Below are 22,543 nucleotides of genomic sequence, written 5' to 3'. Positions count from 1 at the left end.
TTGCTATAACTTACCCTACGGGAGTTAAGAAAATGAAAATTAATTAAAAATAATTAGGAAAGAAAGAATAATACTAGAAAATATGCATGCATATCGATAAGAAGCTGAATAAACTCATTCAATATATTATCTTCAATTATAAATTTAATTAATTTCCCGAAGGAGAAGTTTATGTTTTCATCAATAATCCGAATTGGAATTTTATGTTTTGTCGATGTTTTAAGCCATTCTGAATCGAATGAGACCAAATTTGGAAAAAGTATGTGTGTGTGTGTGAGTATGTGTATGTGAACAGATTTTTTGCCGTAAATCGACGTTTCCTCGAAAACGGCTGGACCGATTTCAAAAATTTAAAAGCCACTCGATGTATCTCGATGAGGACTATTGTTTGTCAGTTTTGTGCGACGATCGGTCAAGCCGTTTTTTTATAAATCGCAGAAAAGTGAAACATTTTTCGTCTACGTTTTAGCCCGCAATTCTGAATCGATTTTGAAAATTCAAAAACCGTTCGAAAGATATTGGTTGGGAATCGTGCTGATTAGTTTTTGGTAGAGATCGGCCGGGCCGTTTTCTTGTAATAAAGTTTTTTTAAAAAAAACTTCGACGATTTTTATGATTATTTTTTTGGCGGTAGATACCATAGTCTTCTAGGTCATACTAAAATATTACGGCCCTACAACAACTGGTTTAGCTTTAAAAATTCGTCAAAGTTTGCAAAAATTAGTATGGTCTTTTTGGCATTTGTCAAAATTAGAACTTTCATCGACTTTTGCTGAAAAACGCCTGAACCGATTTCAGATATTTAAAAAGCATTTGATGTATCTCGATGAGGATTATCGTTTCTCAGTTTTGTGCGACGATCGGTCGAGCCGTTTCTTTGTAATATAGAAAAAAGTGTTAAACCTTTTGTCCACATTTAAGCTCATACTACCGAACCGATTTTAAAAAATCAAAAACTGTTCGAAAGATATTGGTTGGGAATGATACTGATTAGTTTTAGGTGAAAATCTACTGAGCGTTTTCTTGTAATTAACTGTTGACAAAAAAAATTAGGCCGATTTTTATGGATCTTTTTTTGGCGATATATATCATGGTCTTATAGAACTTACTGAATTATTACGGTCTTACGACAAGTAGTTTAATTTTAAAAATTCATCAAAGTTTGAGAAAATGAGTAGTTTTTTTCACGTTTGTTAAAAATAAAATTAGATGATTTAGTTAGTATAACGATAGTGTACTTGATCTTGAACTTAGTAAACCATTAAAGTCCTACGGAAACTGGTTCAATTATAATTATTGATTTTTGAAAATTTGCTTCTAGAAAATACTCCGAGTTAACGTGTTCGTTCGTTCGTTTGCAATGATGTGTAATAAATCCACTCGGAATACTTATAATCACTCATAAATTAATTTATTTTTTATTGATTAAGTCGATTATTTACACATTTCGGGAAGTTCATGTAACTTACCTCAAGGCAAAATACCAATACCAACTAGTTTTAAATATTATTTTATTCATATGGTGTGAAAATACTATAAATCAATCAGCATGGTACTGTCATAGATTTATGCAAGATTTTGCCACCTGAGTTGTTTTAAGATTAATTACTATATCCCGCAAAGTGCATTCCTAGATGTAAGTAAACTAAATACATTACTGTAATCTACTGTCAAGAATAATGGTATAAAATTCCGCACATTTTATGAACAATTTGTTTAAAAAACTGGTGGGCAAAAGCAGGTCTAGCTGTTTCGAAGATACGGAGCAAAATAAGCCAAAAATAGTAATCTAGTTTTTAAGAGAACGGAGCGTCCGATTTGAATAATTCAAAAAACATTTTATTTATATTGATTAAACAAAGAACTGTATACATGTTAGGAAAGGCAGGTACAGCGGTTATGGACTCTAGAAGAAAAAATGTTAAAAAAATGCCATTTTTCGATCAAAAACATTCATTAGGCTCATCAAATTAACGGATATTTTATAGATATTTTAATTTTGTGTCAATTTTTTTGGGTTCCGTACCAAGATTTTTAATTTTAAAATTTACGTATATGGTTCAAACAAATGTTCTCGGCATTGTTCTTGACAGTATGGAATAACCGATTTGTATTATCGCGAGGCGTTTTTGTGAAAGGCAATTTTGCCGTTGCGGAAGTATATGGCGCGCAAAGGGTGTAAAAATGGTTATGCAGTTTTTGAGAAAATTAAATTCATCCGATTAAATTAATTCAAAAAAACATTTTGCTTGATTAGACCGTGTGCCAAAAATGCTTTTAAAGAAAATGGTTGATAAAAATAAAAAGTATTTTGAAGTAAAAAGGTTTCAATTCATAGAAAATTAAAATAAAGAAAATTAGTCAAAAAATTTAAAAAAAAATGTTAGTGGTGGACAACCCTTGATAAAGATACATCGTGTTTTGAAGTAAAAAGAGTTGTATATAATTTGTCTGTTCCGCATTTAAAAAATTAAAATAAAAAAATTAACCCTTTAAAATAGTATTAAGATTGGATAACACTTAATAATAATAAAATGCATTGTAAAGAAAAATTTAAGCCTTTTCTTCAAGATCAAAAATCTGAACTAAAATTATGTTAAAAATATTCAATGAGTGAACGTCGGATAAAAGATGATTGAATTGCTAACATGGTTATAAAAAATAGTGGTCGGCGATAAAAATGAAAAATGGGTTGTATGTATATTTTAATGCTACATTATCAAAAAATAAAAACAAAAAAATTGACCAAAAATTACAAAAAATACTTTAAATATATATATATATATATATATATATATATAACACTCGTATTTTTTGTACTTTTTGGACAAATGTTTTTTGTTTTTATTTTTTGATAATGTAGCATTAAAATATACATAGGGTAGAGCGGGGCTAAAAATTCTACGGATTAAGGTCTAAAGTACGACGCCGCTATCAGGAGATAAATGTTTGAACATCTGTAACAATAGTATTTGCTTTTGTTGTTAGTTTTTTTAGTTGTGAGCACTGTTGTTTAGTTTCCGAGGTCTTAATATAATTTTTAAGTAAACGTTTTTTAATTGGTTTGTAAGATGTTTTGTAGATTTTGGACTATATAAACTCTATAAAATCTAACACGTGAGTACGGTAAAATGGACCAACTGGACCTTTACCCTTGCAAAGATGTAAACATTGAAAATTAGTAAATTAAAATGTAAATTAAATTAAAAAAAAAAATTCACAAAAGATATACGAAATTTATTAAGTTATTCCAACACTGTTGATGAATATTTCTGACAAAATACTATATCAAGCTTATATATAGTGTTATTTTAGTAAAAAATACAAATTTTCCCATAAAATTTATATTTTCTATTAGTTGGATAATGTAACTATTATTATTTTGTAAAATCTCTTGAAAATAAGAATCGAACGCTGGATCTGTAGAAAATTTTTAGAAAAATAGCAAAAAACTCGTTTCTATAATTAGAAATTAATTGTGGATTTGTCTGAAAATATTTTGTAAGTTATTTTTTTATTACATGTTACATGTTGTGACGTATGTCGTTTGGTTTAGACAATATAATTATTTAAAGTCAATTTGGATCTTTGTGCTTTGGTTAGCCTATTTATCATGACCAGTATCATGATAAATAGGCTAACCAAAATTTTAAAACTTTTGAAAAATGTGAATACAATATTAGAGGAGTAATTATTATAATCAATTATAATATAAATCAATTATAACAGTAAGTATGGATTATACAATAGTATTGGCGTGGTTATCTACAAATCAGAAAGCGTTGGTCGTTGATTTGAAATTCAAACTTTGAATGGTACGTATGTTTTGTAAGTAGAGAACAAATCGAATGTTTAGTCACTGAAACCACAAACTTATATAAAACCGTTTTTAGGATTTTTTCAGGATAATATTATATTAAAATAAAAAATAAATAAAACTATAATGTATGTAGTACAAACTGATTATATAGAGTAGGTCACATACAACATTCGCTTGAGTGCAGAAAATAGAGCAAATTTCTTGCAGAGAAATCATTTGCTATAAAAATTGTATTAGTTTAAAAATTGAGTTATAATTTATAGATTATGTTTTTTATAAAAAGTATTAACAAGTATTAACAAACAAGTGTCAAAGAAAATGCCAAACATCATTCTTTTTTCTATTTTTTCATAAAATGTTATTTTCCCAATTGTTTTTTTAGTTGTAAGATAATGTATGTGCAAGCCCTATATTTTATTAAATTAGCTTTTTGTCTTTTGTTTGTTTATCAAAAATGTTTAAACAGTCATTATCATTCTCAATTCAACTATTTATTAATATATTGAAACTATAGTGATGAGTGATATAAAACATTTTATTCTATAGATAATCTATTATAAAATTAGAAAAACGTATGAATATTATTTATTATCAATTATTACATCAGTTATTATTGTAAGAAAAGAATAAAACTTATTGCTTGTTATTTTTTATATTAATTCGCAAAATTTTAATATTAATAAGTAATTGCCTTTAAATGTGATCGTAACAAAAATTCAATAGTATAATGAAATTGATGAACAATATATTAAATAATTAAAATAAATTAATTGAGTGAACTTTATAATTTAGTATAGTTTATTTTAAAATTATTAATTTGAGAATGAAGCTACTAAAAGCCCACATCAGGATAAAAAATGAAGTTCACCTTCTTATGGTTGGCGCAATTAACATCCCACGCCAGAGCAAGTAATAAAAACAATACACACTTGTAAACCATATTTATTTTGTTACTTTCGATTGCTCACTGTTAATTTAAAGATGTAAATAAACCTTAATATTTATTTATTCTATTAACACTTTGTTCTGATGAATGAATATTAAAAACAACTCCAAATCTGAGACGTTTGTGACGTGTTTGCGCGTTTGTTGAACTGGACACTTTCGATTTTAAGCGTTGGCTTTTTATCAAAAGGCTTCGGCCACCACTCTTGAGCCCGTATCGCGGACGATCTACTTATACTTATTATATTATTATATTGTTGTAGCCAATTGTAATTAGTCGAAATTGTAATTAGTGCTTGAATTGATTTCGTTAACTTCGAAAATTTAGTACAGATTTCTCAAAGTTCGACATCTTACGAAAGATGCAAACATAACAAAAACTTAGCAAACTGAAGTCAACAACATGTATCTTTGTTTAGCATTAGTTAAATTTCCTTAATTTTTTTACTCATTTTGAAATGTAGAGCTCGCTCGTAGGTAATCAGTTGGAATTTGAATCAGAAGTCCGTGAACCGGGTTCGATGCCCGCTGCGAGCAGCCTGATGTCAAGCATAGGTGACATCGGTTTTCACTTGAAACTATAGATAGCAATATGTTTTGAAGTGAAAAAAGCTTTAATAGCCCATTGAGGCTGCATCAATAAAAGCAGCTTATAGAACCTTTAATAGTTGATTGCTTTGACTACCAAATCCAATGTTATCCAATTTTTAAAATTTAAGAACCATTGATAATATTCGATAAGCACTTGTGCTAGTTACTTTTTTTCACGATCGGCCGAGTCGTTTCTTTAGAATTATCAAAAAAGTGTCAAATTTTTTGTCCGCGTTATAGCATAAGTTCGTGAACCAATTTTGAAAAATCAAAAACTATTCCAAATTATATCATTTGGCAATCGTGTTCATTGGTTTTTGCAAGGATTGCTGGACCGTTTCTTAGTTATGAATTAACATTTTTTTGGCTTTTGACAAATGATTTAATAATAAAAATTACTTAAAGTTTGGATTAATAGCCGGCTATTTTAGAACATTATAAAGTAAGTTGAGTCGATTATTTACAAATGTCGGAAAGTTGATGCAACTTGCTTTAAGGCAAAGTTCCACTTACTGCAAGTTTATTATTACATTTATAAACTATTTGAAAACAAACCCTTCAATAGCCACCAATTGACTCGCCTGGCTTTTAATTCTGCCGCCTTTAAACTGCTTTTTAATTCGGTAGCCTTTTATTCACCGGACTTTTAATACGGCTACTTGTCATCATGGTCGCCTTTTAATTCAGTCTTTTTTTTATTTGCCCGCCTCTTCAGCTGCCCCTGTATATAACAAAACATAGCATTTTAAACAAAGTTAAGAAAATAATCTTCATGATTTTTTTTCTGTTGTATTGATTTTCTTTTCTTTTTTCTTTCGTATTTTATTTAAGTGAATTTTTCTTTATCTGTTTAATCTTCACCCGAAAAGGACAAGACCCACAATCATATGCCGCAACGGTATCCATCGCACATTTTTGAAAACAAGTCCTCGTTATGTCACAAATTGTAGGCTAAATTATTTACGTCTGGCATCAGGGTGTCCTAATTAAAATCAACAAAATTATGCCTGATTATTACGAATTCTTCAACTCCTATTTGTTAGACAGAACTTTTCGGACAAAAGTAGGCAGACAGGTATCGACATTTCGAAAAATTGAAGCCGGGGACCCCCAGGGCAGTGCTCGGGGGCCTATTTTGTATATAATTTATACTCATGATATTCCAACTTGCAACAACGCCCTTACAGGAACTTTTGCTGAAGACACTGTTATAATTTATTGTAGCCAGCAAGAAACTTCAAGAGCATCTAGACTCAATTGAACTTTGGTCCAAAAAATTGAGAGTAAAAATTAGTGAAAGCAAGTCATGCCACGCTGTAAAAGGGTAAATGCCCTCCTGTCAGAATGAATAATAAAGCTATACTAGAGGTCTCCAACATCAAATACCTCGGTATTCATTTGGACCAAAAACTAATCTGGATACAACATATAAACTAAAAAGAAGATCTGCGAAGCAAAGTCAGGTCACTGTATTGGCTAATAGGACATCACTCCAAGCTATCACTTAACAACAAAGTTCTTATTTACAAAAATCTTCCATAAAATCTATATGGACCTATGGAGTCGAGCTTTGGTGATGCGCCAGCAAAACTAGAATCAAGGCCTTACAGAGACAACAATCAAAAATTTTAAGACTTATCACAAGCGCGTCTTAGTATGTATCTAATGAAAGCCTGCATAATGACCTCCATATGGAAACAGTACAAGAAGTGATTAGCAAAAGAAGCATATCCCAATTTGTCAGGCTTCATAGCCACGTAAATTCTATCATGCAACCGCTTCTGTTGGACTCTCAACCCAGAAGACTTGAAACAACCAGCAGATCTTCTTTAAGTGACTAATAATCCTCATTGGAGGGTTATCTACTATGCCAACTTTTATATTCAAGTAGGGTAGAGCGGGGCTAGTTGAGCATAGGGGCAAGTTGAGCAATCGAAATATCTCTAAAACTATTCACCGTCCGTTTAGGCATTATATGGCGGAAAGATAGAGGTTTGGGAGAAATAAACATCTCGCGATCGCTAGTGGCCGCTGGACAAATGAGTGAGGCTCACGGCCGTTTTGTTTATTTTGAGACCAAAAAGTAAAAAAGTCATTCATCACGAGTTTTCGTCTAGTTTAGTCAAATGTTATTTATTTTTAACCAGGTAAATTTTATTCTTCCATATAATTATAGTACTTTTAATATGCACAGAGATTCTGGCTATAATTCTCACGGTTTTTTTATAAATTTACTTTTATTTTGAAATTCCGAGTTGGGGTTAGTTGAGCATAGTTGCTAAACTTGTTCTGTCACTAAGACAATTACCATTAACTTCCAGAAATTGATCACTATTTTTAAGATTTAAGCATTAGTCTATGAGTAGTAATATAAAGAAATAATGATTTTAAACAAAAATACTGAATATAATGGTAAAATAATTCCTAAGCTACGATATTGTTTTGTTGATTCTACTTTTCGTTAATTATTCAAAGCATATTACTATAAGTTTTGTTTTCTCTGTCAATAAAGACTATAAATATAGAACTGGTTATTAAAAACTTATTTTATTCCATTACTAATCGACATTGAACCTATAATTTTATTATACTTTCTTAGTGCTCAACTTGCCTTACCTATGGGGTACATTGAGCATACTTGACTTTTTGCATTTAAACAGCTGTAGCTTTTAAAGTTTACTTATTACCAAAAAATAGTATTAACACTTTTGTTAAGCGATAAACAACAAATCCATTAAGTCATATAGAAATTTATTGAGACTTTTCATTGAGGTGCTACATCCGTTTAAGTATAAATTTGCTCAACTAGCCCCGCCCTACCCTACATCACTACTTGAGTTAATATTGAACCAAACAGCCACAGAACAACAATATGTTCTGACTGCTATTATATAATGTTAAAAAAATTATTTACGTAAAAACTAATTGCTGGTAATTAACTACTAATATTCAACTTACAGCAAAATAACAAAGTCATCGTTCTGTATACAAAAAACAGTTACTATTAAAATAATCGAACTAAGAAACTTTTTTTGATTCTTTAAAAGCAATGCGGTCTACAAATCATGTTAATGTCGTGAGCAGACTGAATGCAATAATAGGAACATATTCAAACAAACAGTGCATCTTCTCGCTTTGAACCCTACTTAAAAATCAGTATAGATTAGCTGTTTTTTCGACTATCAGTACTGGCACAACCGTACCTAGTCTTACCTACTGCATTTATTAATCTTGTTATGTACGAAGTTTTCAATTAAACTTTAATTCTTTTCGTAATTTCGACATGTGATAAAACAATAGAACAAACAATAAGATTAGCAACTTTAACTTTCAGAAAGACCTATGAAATCTAGTCAGTAAGTAATAAGGCAATGAATAATTTTTTTGCCATGAAATTTTTGGAACAAGTTAAAATACCCAAATATATATAGAGTTCTGATATGTCCCAAATTTATTCAAAAACTCTATAGGATTTAATTCTCATTAATTCTGCTTAGTGTTTTATCAACGTTTTTGCGACTGTGTAACATGAAGAAGGCAATAATAATAGTCACAATCTTGTCGCAATAATCAGTTCAAACATATATAGCGCCTCCAAAAATTTAGTTTGAGGGTCATTTTTAAGGACTTATTTTATTATTTGTCATTTTTAAGGACTTATTTCATTATTTGGCATTATTTCTATTAAAATCAATAAACTAATGCCGGTACTAATGATTTATTCGTTCAATATCATAGCAATTCTCAGGTATTTCATGAAATTTTAATTAATTATTCAATTTTGTTTACTTTCAGACAAAATAACATAATTGTTTTAAAATAATAAAGTGGCTTAGCACCATTTCGTAAGAACTGCAGGATAACTTTTACTCTAACTATTTATTGTAAAAGCCTTTTTCCCGTTATGAGCCTAATGGTGGTTGGTTACGAAGTATTATTTATTTTCTTGGGCCTCATGCGTGATGTGCCGATATCCCAAAGTGAAGCAAACGATTTATTAGTGAACTGTTTTCTTAAAAATTTGTATGTCCTTACCATATTTTGTCCGTACTAAATGGATAAAATGATTTTTGTAATTAGTTGCATTTACCCTTAATACACTTTATTAATTATGAAATTCGAAAACCGGTTTTTACTGTATAAATGGAAAATGATAAATATACCAGGTGGAACAAGCGTTTTGATACTTGGAATCATATCGGTTCGATAAAATTTAGAATCATATTAGTCTGTTATAGTTTCCAGAAAGGTTTTTTATTATCTTTTGTCTAATGTATATATTAATTTATATTATTATATCAATGTATATATTAATTTAGATCAATGTGACTTCTTGTTGAAGGAGTGAATAGCTCTACTCAAACTTTAAAAAAAGAGTTTTTAGCACTAGAAGCCCCAAACAAAAAAACAAAATTTTCAGAATTATTATATCATGCTTTAAAAACGATTAAGCCTAGTTCGGTTGCAAGTGAAAGAGTATTTCCTATTTCGGAATATTTTGTGAGTAAACAAAGGACACTTCTAAATAACAAATAGATAGACGTCCTCAGCTTTTAGTAATCATATTTCATTAAACCAAAAATTGTTTGGAATAGAATAAACTCTTTGTTTTGTTTAATTGTTTTAGGACTAAAATTGACATTAACATGTAGGGGGAAGTCCCGTAACGCCGGACGGCAGCAAATACCGGACTCAATATTTAACCCATATTATTTAAGCGAGTATAAATCTTTTTATTTCAAAATACAAGTGAAAGGGGCGCGAGAGGCACACAGGTGCAGGATCACGCGTCAAGACTCAACTGTGACGCACACGGCCACGGAGGTAGCAACCCTTTGCTGTTTTAGGCGCAAAATCACGGCGTCGTCTAAATATCAATTAAGTAATTCTAGTATATTTATGCATTTACTTTTGAGTGGTATGCAAAGATAAAAGTAGTATTTGATTGTTATCCATAAAAGGGTAGAATATTATTAGATATTTTATACAATTTTAGTTGATACCACCAAATGAACAAAATTGTCTGTCCCTTACCGCCGGACACTAAGTCGTCGCTTAGTGCCGGACACTAAGTCGTCCCTTAGTGCCGGACAGTAAACATGTTGATATTTTTGTGAGAATTGTCGTAATTTATTCTAATTATTTAATTTTGTTCTGCATGAGTGCTAACGGTCACCGCACACCCCATTTTTCGTATTTTCGAGTCAAAGAATGAAAATCTTATGATGAATGCTTCAGCTGAGAGCATCGGCGTGGCCCAGCCAAAAGAGTGGATAAATAGTGTTTTTTTTTTGCAATTTCAAAGAATATTCGTCAAACACACATGTGCAGACATTCCAGAGTGTGGAGATAGCTACATATGTGTTCAATGCTGGTTATTTTGAAATGTCCGTTACTAGGCCACTTTGTAAAATCAAATTTTTTGTTACCAAAGTTTGATTGATAGTATTATTTATTGTTCAGCAAAGATTGCGTTTTTGTTAATTTAGTTTGATTTCTAACTCGGTCGGCACTCGGAGACTTTCCCCTATGTATCAATATGTATCTAATATATTTCTTTTATTTAATTAAAAGTTGAAAGTTCACTATCATAAAAATATGTATATTCCCATATGTGAAAATGATGCATAAATAACCATTTAAATAATTTTTTTCAAAGTTATTTAATCTAGATCAACTATTAAAATTAAAATAAATTTGTTTACTAGTCATATAATTGAATATTAAATAAATTTATACAAAAACTGCTCTAAATCACACTAAATTTGCTGATAATTTTGTTTGTTATTACAGAATATTAGAGCAAATATGTTTTTTTTTATATAAAATTCGAAAACCGGTTTTCTGGGAAATTTACAACTCGAAAACCGGTTTTCTGAAATGTCGGTTTTTATATATACCCTAGTTCCTACTGATTAAATAGACTATCTAAGATGAGTATAAGATGATTGAGACTGATTATAATATATTAAAAGAATAAATATCATCACAAAATACAATGTCATTTAGTCCATATTTTCCCCATTTATAAATTTATAACTTTATAATTTATGTAGGGTAGAGCGGGGCTAGTTGAGCATAGGGGCAAGTTGAGCAATCGAAATATCTCGAAAACTATTCACCGTCCGTTTAGGCATTACATGGCGGAAAGATAGAGGTTTCGGAGAAATAAACATCCCGCGATCGCTAGTGGCAGCTGGACAAATGAGTGAGGCTCACGGGCGTTTTGTTTATTTTGAGACCAAAAAGTAAAAAAGTAATTCATCACGAGTTTTCGTCTGGTTTAGTCAAATGTTATTTATTCGTAATCAGGTAAATGTTATTCTTCCATATAATTATAGTACTTTTAATATGCACAGTGATTCTGGGTATAATTCTCACGGTTTTTTTATAAACTCACTTTTATTTTGAAATTCCGAGTTGGGGTTAGTTGAGCATAGTTGCTAAACTTGTTCTGTCACTAAGACAATTACCATTAATTTCCAGAAATTAATTATTATTTTTGAGATTTAAGCTAAGTCTATGAGTAATAATATAAAGAAATAATGATTTTCAACAAAAATACTGAATATAATGGTAAAAAAATTCCTAAGATACGATATTGTTTTGTTGATTCTACTTTTGGTTAATTATTCAAAGAAAATTACTATAAATTTTGTTTTCTCTGTCAATAAAGACTATAATATAGAACTGGTTATTAAAAACTTATTTTATTTCATCACTAATCGACATTGAGCCTATGATTTTATTATACTTTCTTAGTGCTCAACTTGCCCCACCTATGGGGTACATTGAGCATACTTGACTTTTTGCATTTAAATAGCTGTAGCATTTAAATTTTACTTATTACCAACAAATAGTATTAACACTTTTGTTAAGCGATAAACAACAAATCCGTTAAGCCGTATAGCAATTTATTGAGACTTTTCGTTGAGGAGCTACATCCGTTTAAGTAAAAATTTGCTCAACTAGCCCCGCCCTACCCTATTTAGCTTTTAACTTCTAGCGAAGTTTAAGTTTCTTGCTCATTATTCTTAATATTTCAATTTTCTTCTGTAATGTTTTATTAGGGTCAGTTATAATATCTCTGATTTACTTCACACTCTCCACTTATTAAACAAAAGATTCAATTTCTTTTTTTATGATTTCATAAAACGAAACGAAAATATTTCTTTTATATTTTACATAATGTTTATAAAAATATTATGAGCATTGAATGATAATTAAAAAATAATTTATGTGAGTAATTTCTGTACTCACTTCTTATCAAGATACTCGAAACCATGTAGACACGGGTCGGAAAGTATGATTCCATCACACGATGAGCACATACTCTGTATAATAGTTTCGCCAGTCTTTCATAAATTCTTTCATATTTTGTTCTTATATTTTTATTATTCATAGGTAATTCAAGATTTATCTATTAAAGCATACTTAAGTTGAATTGAAGGGTTACAAATAATTTTTAAATTCTACAGAATTATAACAGATTTTTCAGTTATTGAGTTATCAAATTATATTCGTAGTTAACGCATTAACAATTTATTTAATGCAAAACTAACGAATTGAATATAAAAAATCATAGTTTTGCACTAAAATTCAATTTGAAGCAAAATTATTCATCAAGATCGAAACAATATTGTAAGCAAGTTTTTATATATAGTTATTTTATGGTATAGCAATTTTAATACATAGGGGAGACTGGGTACCAGTAGGTAATAAGAGCTAAACTCTACTGATTTTGTGATAAGGTACAAATGGATAAAGGTGAAGTATGTTTGTTCGCACAAGTTTCCATTATTGTCTTAAGTAAGCGCCCTTCATTAACATGACTGCATTACTTTTAAAGAGTCGAAAAAAAGTTTCATAGCTTGATTTCTTTTGATAATAACTGTTAATTATATAGGGATAGATCACTTTGTTTATTATTTTTTTTTAAGTAGAACATAAGTAGTCAATTACCAGCAATCAGTTTTTGCGTTTATAATTTAGCTCAATTTTAACGATGATTGTTTCTAAAAGTGTGCGTTGGGTACAGTTGTGACATGTCATTATGGGTCTTGTCCTCGTCGGGTGATGATTAAACAGATGAAGAAAAATCTAACTTAACTTAAGACAAAATATAAAAGAGAAAGGGAAAGAAAATTTCAAAGGAAATGATTCAATACAAGAAAAAAAAACAGATTTCACGAAGTTTTCTTGTTAACTTTGTTCAAAAAATTATGTTTTTATATGCTATTATATTATTTTTATAAGCTTTGTTTAAATGATATTGTTGTGTTGTGTTACATATTTCTGACAACAAGAGGCGTTATAAATCAATTTGATATTTACGCCTATTTTTTTAACTCATTTTTATGTCTGTCACGACTGTCCTGGAGGAGTGGACGGTTGTAATACTTGCCCTTTTTTGTATGATTTGATTTTATGACTAATTCGTCATATTTAAGAACAGTATTTTAGTATATTCGCGCAGACAAAGGGTTAAGTTACCATTTTTCCCACCTAACTGGTAAATTATCAAAATGATTGCTGATCAAAGAATCAGTGTCCCAACCGTCCCGAGTCTCTCCTACTCTGTTTGAAGGTAGATCAATTGTGTGTGGGGATCATTCTTTTAAAGTTCTCCCTTATATAAAAATATAGTAGTGATAGGGTTGAACTAATCTAGAACTTATACTAGCTCTGTTTTTTGCATAATATCAAAAAAGTTGTGCAAAGGTCGGGCATGATCTAATTCCTTGTGGTCACAAGTTCAGGCGTCTAACTACTGCGCCACGAACAATCCTCCTCGGAAGTCACTCTTTCTTCATATTGTATTCAATAATGCAAATGTATGTATATCGTTTATTCATAACATAACACAATGTTATCTATCTATTAAATATTTGCGCATTTATAACTCTCGTTTAATAATTTTCCAGGTTTAGCCAACTGTATTAAGCAGTGCCATAGAGATAACAAGAGATCTGAATTAGATAATTATTTTGCCACATAATTAACTTAATTTTACCAAATGAATATTTATTGTACAATTACATCCATATTTATATAATCGTATCGACTTTCTAGTGGATCATACGTTATAGTCCTAAAAGTGAAACCGCACTTTAACCCATTTGTTCAGAAAACTACTTACCATAAGTGTATTAAAACATTTGTACATTGTTGTGTTTAGTATACGATGCTATAGAACTCTATTTTATTGTTTAATTAAATATCACTTTTTGTGACATAAAAGCAATATTTAATTGTCATTTTTTGTTGCCAGACAAGTAGAAAATGCTTGTACGCGTGCACCAAACAATGTTATACTATAATAATATGACGATGACGTTTTATTAAACAAATATATCTGCGTATATTCGAGTAGGGTAGGACGGGGCACAAAGATCCAATTTGACTTTGAGCAATTATATTGTGAGAACCAAATCTATTATATCACAACAAATAACACAAATCAAAAAAACAAGTGTCTGATGTTCAAAAAAAACTCAGCTAATTTATCATTATAAAATTGTGTTTTTACAGTTTTTCAAGAATGTGTAACCTGGTTCCTTTTACCCTACAGAGGGGTAAATTGGAACGGCCAGGGAGCAAACAGGTTTAAGGTGTTATTTTAATTTTAATGGGATTTTACCAAAAAATAGCTATATTATTCAATCAATGCAAAAGATTATAGAATTTATGGATGCATTTTTTACAGAAATAGCCCTGTATATAGCCTTGATCTAGTATTTCGTTAGAAAAATTGGTTATTATAACTTAATTTACTTTTCCTTATTTTTATTTGCTATTTTTTTATTTTGTGACTCCTTTACCAGGGTAAAGGTTTAATTGGTCCTTTTTACCCCACTCACGCCTTTTGCAATCTTTTATAGAGGTTATATGAAAAAAACTTAAAAATAACATTTAATTCATCTTATGAAACATTTAAATAACGTAGTCTTAAAAATTTTGTTAAGCTCTCACCAACTAAGAAACAGTTATCACAACCAAAAAAACTAACAACGGAACAAAACACTTTTGATACGGTTTTTCAAAGCGGCGTCGTAAGAAATAAGGTGATGGCTGGTTATACTTCTTTTTCCCTCTACTTGCAAATATTATTGTCAAAACATATTTAACTTCACTGGTTTTTGGACTAATAAACTAATAAAAAACTAATAAAAACTAATAAAAAACTAATAAAAACTGTTTTTATTTTGCATAAGTAAAATTTTAAAAAATGGTTATAGATTTTGTAATTTTTTAGATTTCTGACTATTAAGTTGCAGCCGAATCTAATTTTTCCCATTTGCGCATTTAAGGAACCCGCGTTTGCGAATTCTGACACATTTCTAATCTATGCATATAACTAGTTGTTAGTTACGCCATATGCACAATATCATCGCTTTCATCAGAGACTCGAAACAGGAGTTTATATTACATTTTAAGTGTGACAACCGTAATTAACATGGTCTAGTAATTCCAAAGCAGGTGGAAGAATTGCTACTTTGTTTTATTATGTTTAACAATATAATAATTTGTGTTGGTTTAGAACTGACCTGCTTGAACTTTTTGGCAGTCGCTATGATGCCGATACAAATGCTACACAGCTATAGTTTTTGACAGTTTTTTGGAAAACCAAAAACTGTGTAGATGCTATGCTACATTTTTTTTTAATTTCAATAATTATTACAACTGCTAAATTATTAACATCAAGTAATATTGATAAATAATAACATAAATTTAAATAAATAAAAGTGCAAAGAATAAAATTTACATAAAAATAATATCCGTAATATGATTTGATATAAAATATATCAAATAATAATAAAAATAAAATGCTACATTAATGGTAAAATAATGCGTATAATAGTAGATGCGTATAGAATAAAAGAATAAAAATGAAAGTTGAAAAAATCAGTACAAATAGAACAATTTTGGTTTATAAACCCAAAATTAAATCAAGGTGGTCAGGCAAATTAGAAAAACAACGTACTTTTTTACAAACAAATTTCATAGAATAATGCACATAACATATTTTTTCTTTATTATCATAAATTGTCTTTTATTTCATATGTTTTTTATTTAATAATGTAATTTAATGTGAATATTAATACAATTCCTTAAAATTAAGCATTACTTGAAAAAAAACTATATTAAGTATTACTTGAGAAAAATGTTTTCAGAAATCAGAACGAGCTTGAAGCTTCTGTGCCTTTTCGAAATTGACCTGACTGTTGAATTTTATTCATATATTTAAGCATATAGGTACTATTTTTTTTAAAAAAAAACCTTGGTTTAACCTATAATTATTGTTTTATTATTATTATTTATTGGTTCAAATAAGTTTTTTTCTCATATATTAACAGCAATTACGTTTACAGAACTATACGTTTTAAAAGCTGTTGAGCTCGTGTTTTTAGACAGAAACCCAACGGTTTTATACAACTAATAAAATACATTTAAAATTAATCAAATTTGTATTTTTGATTGTATTCTTTGTTCTTGATTCTTATTCAACATAAAAGTGACATACCTATTCACAACTTGAAATTCAGTTTAACATTAATTTACGTGTATAACAATTATGCATGTGAACATGTCCAGGTTAAACTGTTAATATCTTAGTTGGTCAAAATTTCTAATTTGAAAATTATGTAATTGTAAAAATATGAAATGTTGTTATTTTCAAATGTTAGAATTGTCGATTGGGACCCGACAACAATCCCAATGTCGAGCAGTAGCGATATCAATTTTCACTTGGAAAAATTTTCAATCGATTTCTCTACAGTATAATTGAAATTAAATTTTTAAGTGCCCATTATAGCGGATTTTCTGTATGTTAATTTGTTCATCAATTATTAACAAATTACTATCGTTTTTATTCGTTGAAATTCAACAATTTTGAATAAAGTGCTCGCCAAACAAACAAAAATCGATATTTTTGAAATACGTTATGATAGGCACTTCAAAATGTCATTTTAAATATACTGTAGAAAATTCGAATGAAAAAAAATAAAATTGTTGTAGTTATTTTGCGTACCGCGGCTCGCCGAAATTGATGTGGTACCGTCGTTTTTAATTTTTTTACAATTATATTTTATTTTGTTACTTTAAAGTACAATAAATAACTAACTTTAATGTCATATTTTTATTACTTTTCGTTCATCTCGAAAAGAAAAGGCAAAAACATACGTTTTTTTGGCTGTTACAGAGGTGTAACCTCTTAAAGACAGTATTTTTTAGTATTTTCACGTAGACAAATATTCAAATTGCCATTTAATTTATTTTTCTCTCAGCTAACTGGTAAATAAACAAAGTTATGACTGATCAAAAAAGAAAGTGGCAAAATCGTACCCAACCTCCCCTGCACAGGCGTTTTTCAGATTTTTAGCAATTTTTTGTAGCCCATGCATTAGGTAAAATTGAAAATAATACAACCGAACTCAAATAAAATCAATTTTTTCACTATGTAAGTTTTGGTTAAACCAGCTTCATTATTTCATTTGTCAAGACGATATTCCGCACAAGCCACGTTGGTGATTCACCAACCACATTATGGGTTGTATTAATTTTAATTAAAATACTAAATGTATTTAACACACACTTTTAAATTCGTGATACAACGATATATGTTTGTTTAATTTAATCGCGCATACGGAAATAAATGCAACATTTGAAACACATTCCAGAGCGGAAATATGAAAACCGCAAAACAATTCAAAGATAAGTTTGCAAATTTACAATTAAAGTTACTGTATTATATAAAATAATACATATATAATAGTTTAGCTATAAGAGTAGTTTTATTTAAATTTATTTTTTATTAATTATTTAAATATATTTGTTTTAAACATAGTCTGCATCTGTGAATGGTTTGTATCTCTTCAGCACCAATTAAATTTTAATTATTTTCTAAATATTTTTTATAATTTGTTTAAACTATAACAGTTAAATAGACTTTTCTATATAATCCATTTATGTAAATTGCATAAAACAATATAATCTTTAAATTTATTTATTCCGAAGGAGAAAATTGTGTTTTCACCAAAAGATTTCATTATCTATATTTCAAATATTTCTGAGACAAATATTTAAACTTTAAAAATTACATTTGTATATATAGACTCAAATTTTGATATATTTACAGTTAAATGAAAAAACGACAAATTTCACAAATAAATCATAATCGATTTCTACGTATAAGTTTTTCGTACAATTCGACCATTCTTGCTTGTTTGTCTCCATAATCTATATTAAATATATGCATTAAATAAAAATAATTTTAATAACAATTGTTTCAAATAGATTGTTATAAAGTTGTTATAAATATTATAAATTTATAAGTAGAGTATCCCCTAGATATATATCGTGGGCAAATAGTAACAAGCGTTTTTCAATAGGATCTTAAGAGATATTAAAATATTTTTTTGTTTCGATTGAACATGTTTACCGAAATGCATAATATTGTCACTGTCCCGCAGGCCGACGAAGTGAACAGACTTGTGCAGGTGCGTAATTTTTGAAAGGTAATATAAAATTGATCTATCAAGAGATTTCGGATTGCGTTATTATTATCGGATTATTATCGAATAATTTTAGGTTTTATCTTAGGGGGCTTCTATTAAACGTGAGGCTTTTAGCGAACAACACGTGAAGGGAGGAAGGGGTCGAGTACGATATTACGTGTATTAATTTTTTAACGGGATTTAAAAGAAAATTCAAACATTTTCGAAAAAAAAACGATTTTTTCGTAAATTCGAAAAATTTTACGTAACTAAAAATACACGTGATGCTTGGTGGGGGAGGGGGCGTAATTTTAAATATCACCACGTATCACCAAGGGGGAGGGAGAGTCCTCAAACACCAAAAAAATTGATCCCGTGATTAATGGACGCCCCCTTATTCTGTTTCTTATCAATCTTTGATAAGATGTAACAATTTGTGTGATTGCTAAATTGTTTACATAGTTATTTTGATTAATGTTGAAAATTCACATTATTATTTTTATTATTACTACTATTTTCATTTCATATTTATAACTGCATGAGTTAATAATATTAAAATTAATTCAAATTTTAAATTGATTTTATATTTTTCACTCAATTCTATAATAAAGTCCCCTTTAACGTGTATATAAATTTGATGTTATACCAGAAAAATTGATGTAAAACAATAATTTCATATTAAGAACAAGTAAAAAAAATTAAAAAAACCTTGAGGGGGATTCGAATCTCCCGCTGATAACAAAGAACGCTCCATGCTATGTGCACAGATGGTGTACAGTGCGCTGCTTAAATGCAAACTTTAATTAATTTTTATAATAACTAACTAACTAGTTTTAACATAACTAGTGGGGCGCATGGCATCGTGCCTTAACCCTCCGTCGGTCGGCGTGGTCTGGCCAGACTTTTTTCGACTTCAATTAAAAAAAAAATACTTCTAGTAATCTTGTCGACTTGAAATTTCCTGACTTTTCCTTAAATTTCATTAGCTGTCGATCAATTAAAAAATCAGGACAAAAAAATGTACAGAAGGACAATTATAAGGATAATAACTTTTTTATACTTCAAAAGGTCGGAGTGGTCTGTCTAGACTACCCATACATTTTGTATGAAATATACGCTTTTGGATATATGTAAATCAGTATTTTGTCTTTTTTCTGGTATTTTCTATTCAAACTGCATTTTATATATTCTTTGCTATGTGTTGTAACATGAATGTTAGTATTTTCACGACGAGAGTTCCTTGAAAACCTACCAAACTTATTGGTCAGCGCACATTATCAACAATTTTTCTATCCGTACTGCGTTCGAAAATTTTTTTGGCAAACCTGTAGTGAAATTATATTTTCATCTTGAATTTTACAGCTTATTTCAAAGGCGACGCACCTCATTTCGTTTTTATTTGAATTTCACATTCATTTCGAAGGAGCCGAAAAAGAATAAATATTGTTTTTCATTGATATAAAACAGAAAAATAAAAATTATAAAAATAAGCAACGGTTTTTTTATATTCCTTAATTTTTTTAATATAATATATAATATTTTTATTATAAGCAAGATCAACACATGCAAAAGACGGTAAAAAAAGAAAAAATCGTTAACATATAAGACACCAAAAACTCATTTACCCCATATAAATGCATGTAAAACGAATGGGGGTCCAGCCAGACCACTCCGACCGTTCGAAGGTGAATAAATATCCGACCGACGAAGGGTTAAGGTAAATTGCTGGAACTTCCCGTACCAAAAATTATTTTTTTTAAAAAAGATTAACATTTTTGAACAAAATTTACTCTGGAAAAAATAGATTTTTGAGAAACTATAAATTTTTTACAAAAATTTACTTTTTTTTTTAAATAAAAGAATTTTTGAAGAAACATTTATTTTGAATTATTTTGGAAATTCAGAACATCTTTTCAAAGCAATCGTACTGCTTTAACTGCATAGAGACGAAATATCGAAGCGCGTAAGCGCCGCGTCGCCGTCTGACGGATAAACATTGGTACGGAACCCATAGGAATGTAAACAAAATTTATACTTATTGTTAAATCTCTATAAAATATCTGATAATTTGATGTGCATATGTCTAATGATCATTTTTGACCGCTAAATGGCATTTTTTTACTTTTTTACGAGATCTCCGAAACCGCTAGACCTGCCTTCATGAAAATTTGATCAGTTCTTCATCTTGTTAATACAAGTAAAATGTTTTTTGAATTATTCAAATCGGACGCTACGTTCTCTTAAATATTTTCGGAACGACTAGACCTGTCTTCGCCAAAAACTAATCAACACCTTTCCTTATCAATACGAATCGAATGTTTTTTGAATTATTCAAATTGCTTCATCCGTGTTCCCGAAATCGTCGTCGAAAATCTGTATCCGAACACACACACATACACGTACACACACACACACACATACACATACATCCATTTTTTTTTAAGGTATGCCAAAATGTTCAGAAGGTTTTGAATCGTAAAGATATATAAAAATTTTCATTTTCGATTTTTTTGCGATTACTATAACTTGCCCTACGGGAAGTTAATTTAAGCGCTTTTCATAGGCCTCTAATATTTTACCACGTTCAGTTTGGGCATAAAATTTACCATTATGCCAAATTTCATCAAAATCCCAGACGAGCAATGCACGGGTTCTCCTTGTTAGGGTTAGTTGAAGCAAAGTCTTGGGGCTAGTTGCAATGTACAAGAATTACATATACAGATTCAAGTGAAAAAGATTGGTAGGAAATTATAATTTGTAAAATTTGGTACCGATGTGAATTGTGTTAGAGGAGACACTATATTTTTTATTAGTATTGTCATAATAATTGTAGTTTACGTTGATTTATGATAAAAATTTATATTATAATAGACATTATATATTTTATTTGTATTAATTATAGTTTGCGTTGATTTATGAAAAGAATTACTCAAAAACAAGTCAATTTTTTTTTAAAATAAGCTAAGAATTATCAGAAGTATTAAGGTCATTTTGTTTGTCGTTACTACTTGTCTTGGTAGATGTTACAACTAGCCCCAAACATGGGGCAAGTGGTAATACCGCACGTTTTCTAGAAAATGATTAATTGTAGAATAATGAACGACAGTTTTGGAATTATTTTCAATTGGTAGAGGAATAATTAATGAACTTTATTTTATCTTTATTTTATAGAAATATAATCAGTGGATCTAAAGATATATTTATTTAAAAAAAAACTGCGACAGCCAACCTCTAGCTCTCCTGCTTATTAAATTGGACGACGAGCGTATTTTACAAACTACTTACATGTATGTTTAGAAGATTTTTTTAAAATCTTTTTGAAAATTCTGAAAAGTTTAGAAAATTCGAAAAAAAACATTCATTCAAAATTTTTGATAATATAGGAATTTTTGGAAAAAACGATTTTCGAAAATTTCGAAATATTCTAATATTTTTTTTATAAAAAATCAATTTCAACAATTTTGATATTTTTAAATAATTGATTTTTTTTAAAAATTTTGCAAAATTTGGAAAATTAAAGTTTTTGCTGGACGAGGGGTCAAAACGATTCAAATGTTAAATGAATCATTTACATCGGTTGATCACATACATAATTCATATCTAAAGTATGCCAAAATATTTAGAAATTTCTGAACTATAAGGATATGCAAACATTTTCATTTTTGATTACTATAACTTATTCTGCGCGAAG

This window comes from Ctenocephalides felis, unplaced genomic scaffold (assembly GCF_003426905.1).
Source record: "Ctenocephalides felis isolate EL2017-DRISC unplaced genomic scaffold, ASM342690v1 CF-g0.4_SCAFFOLD_01886, whole genome shotgun sequence".
Classification (NCBI taxonomy): domain Eukaryota; kingdom Metazoa; phylum Arthropoda; class Insecta; order Siphonaptera; family Pulicidae; genus Ctenocephalides; species Ctenocephalides felis.
The sequence above is the reverse complement of the archived record's forward strand: the minus strand, read 5'-3'. Positions refer to the sequence as shown.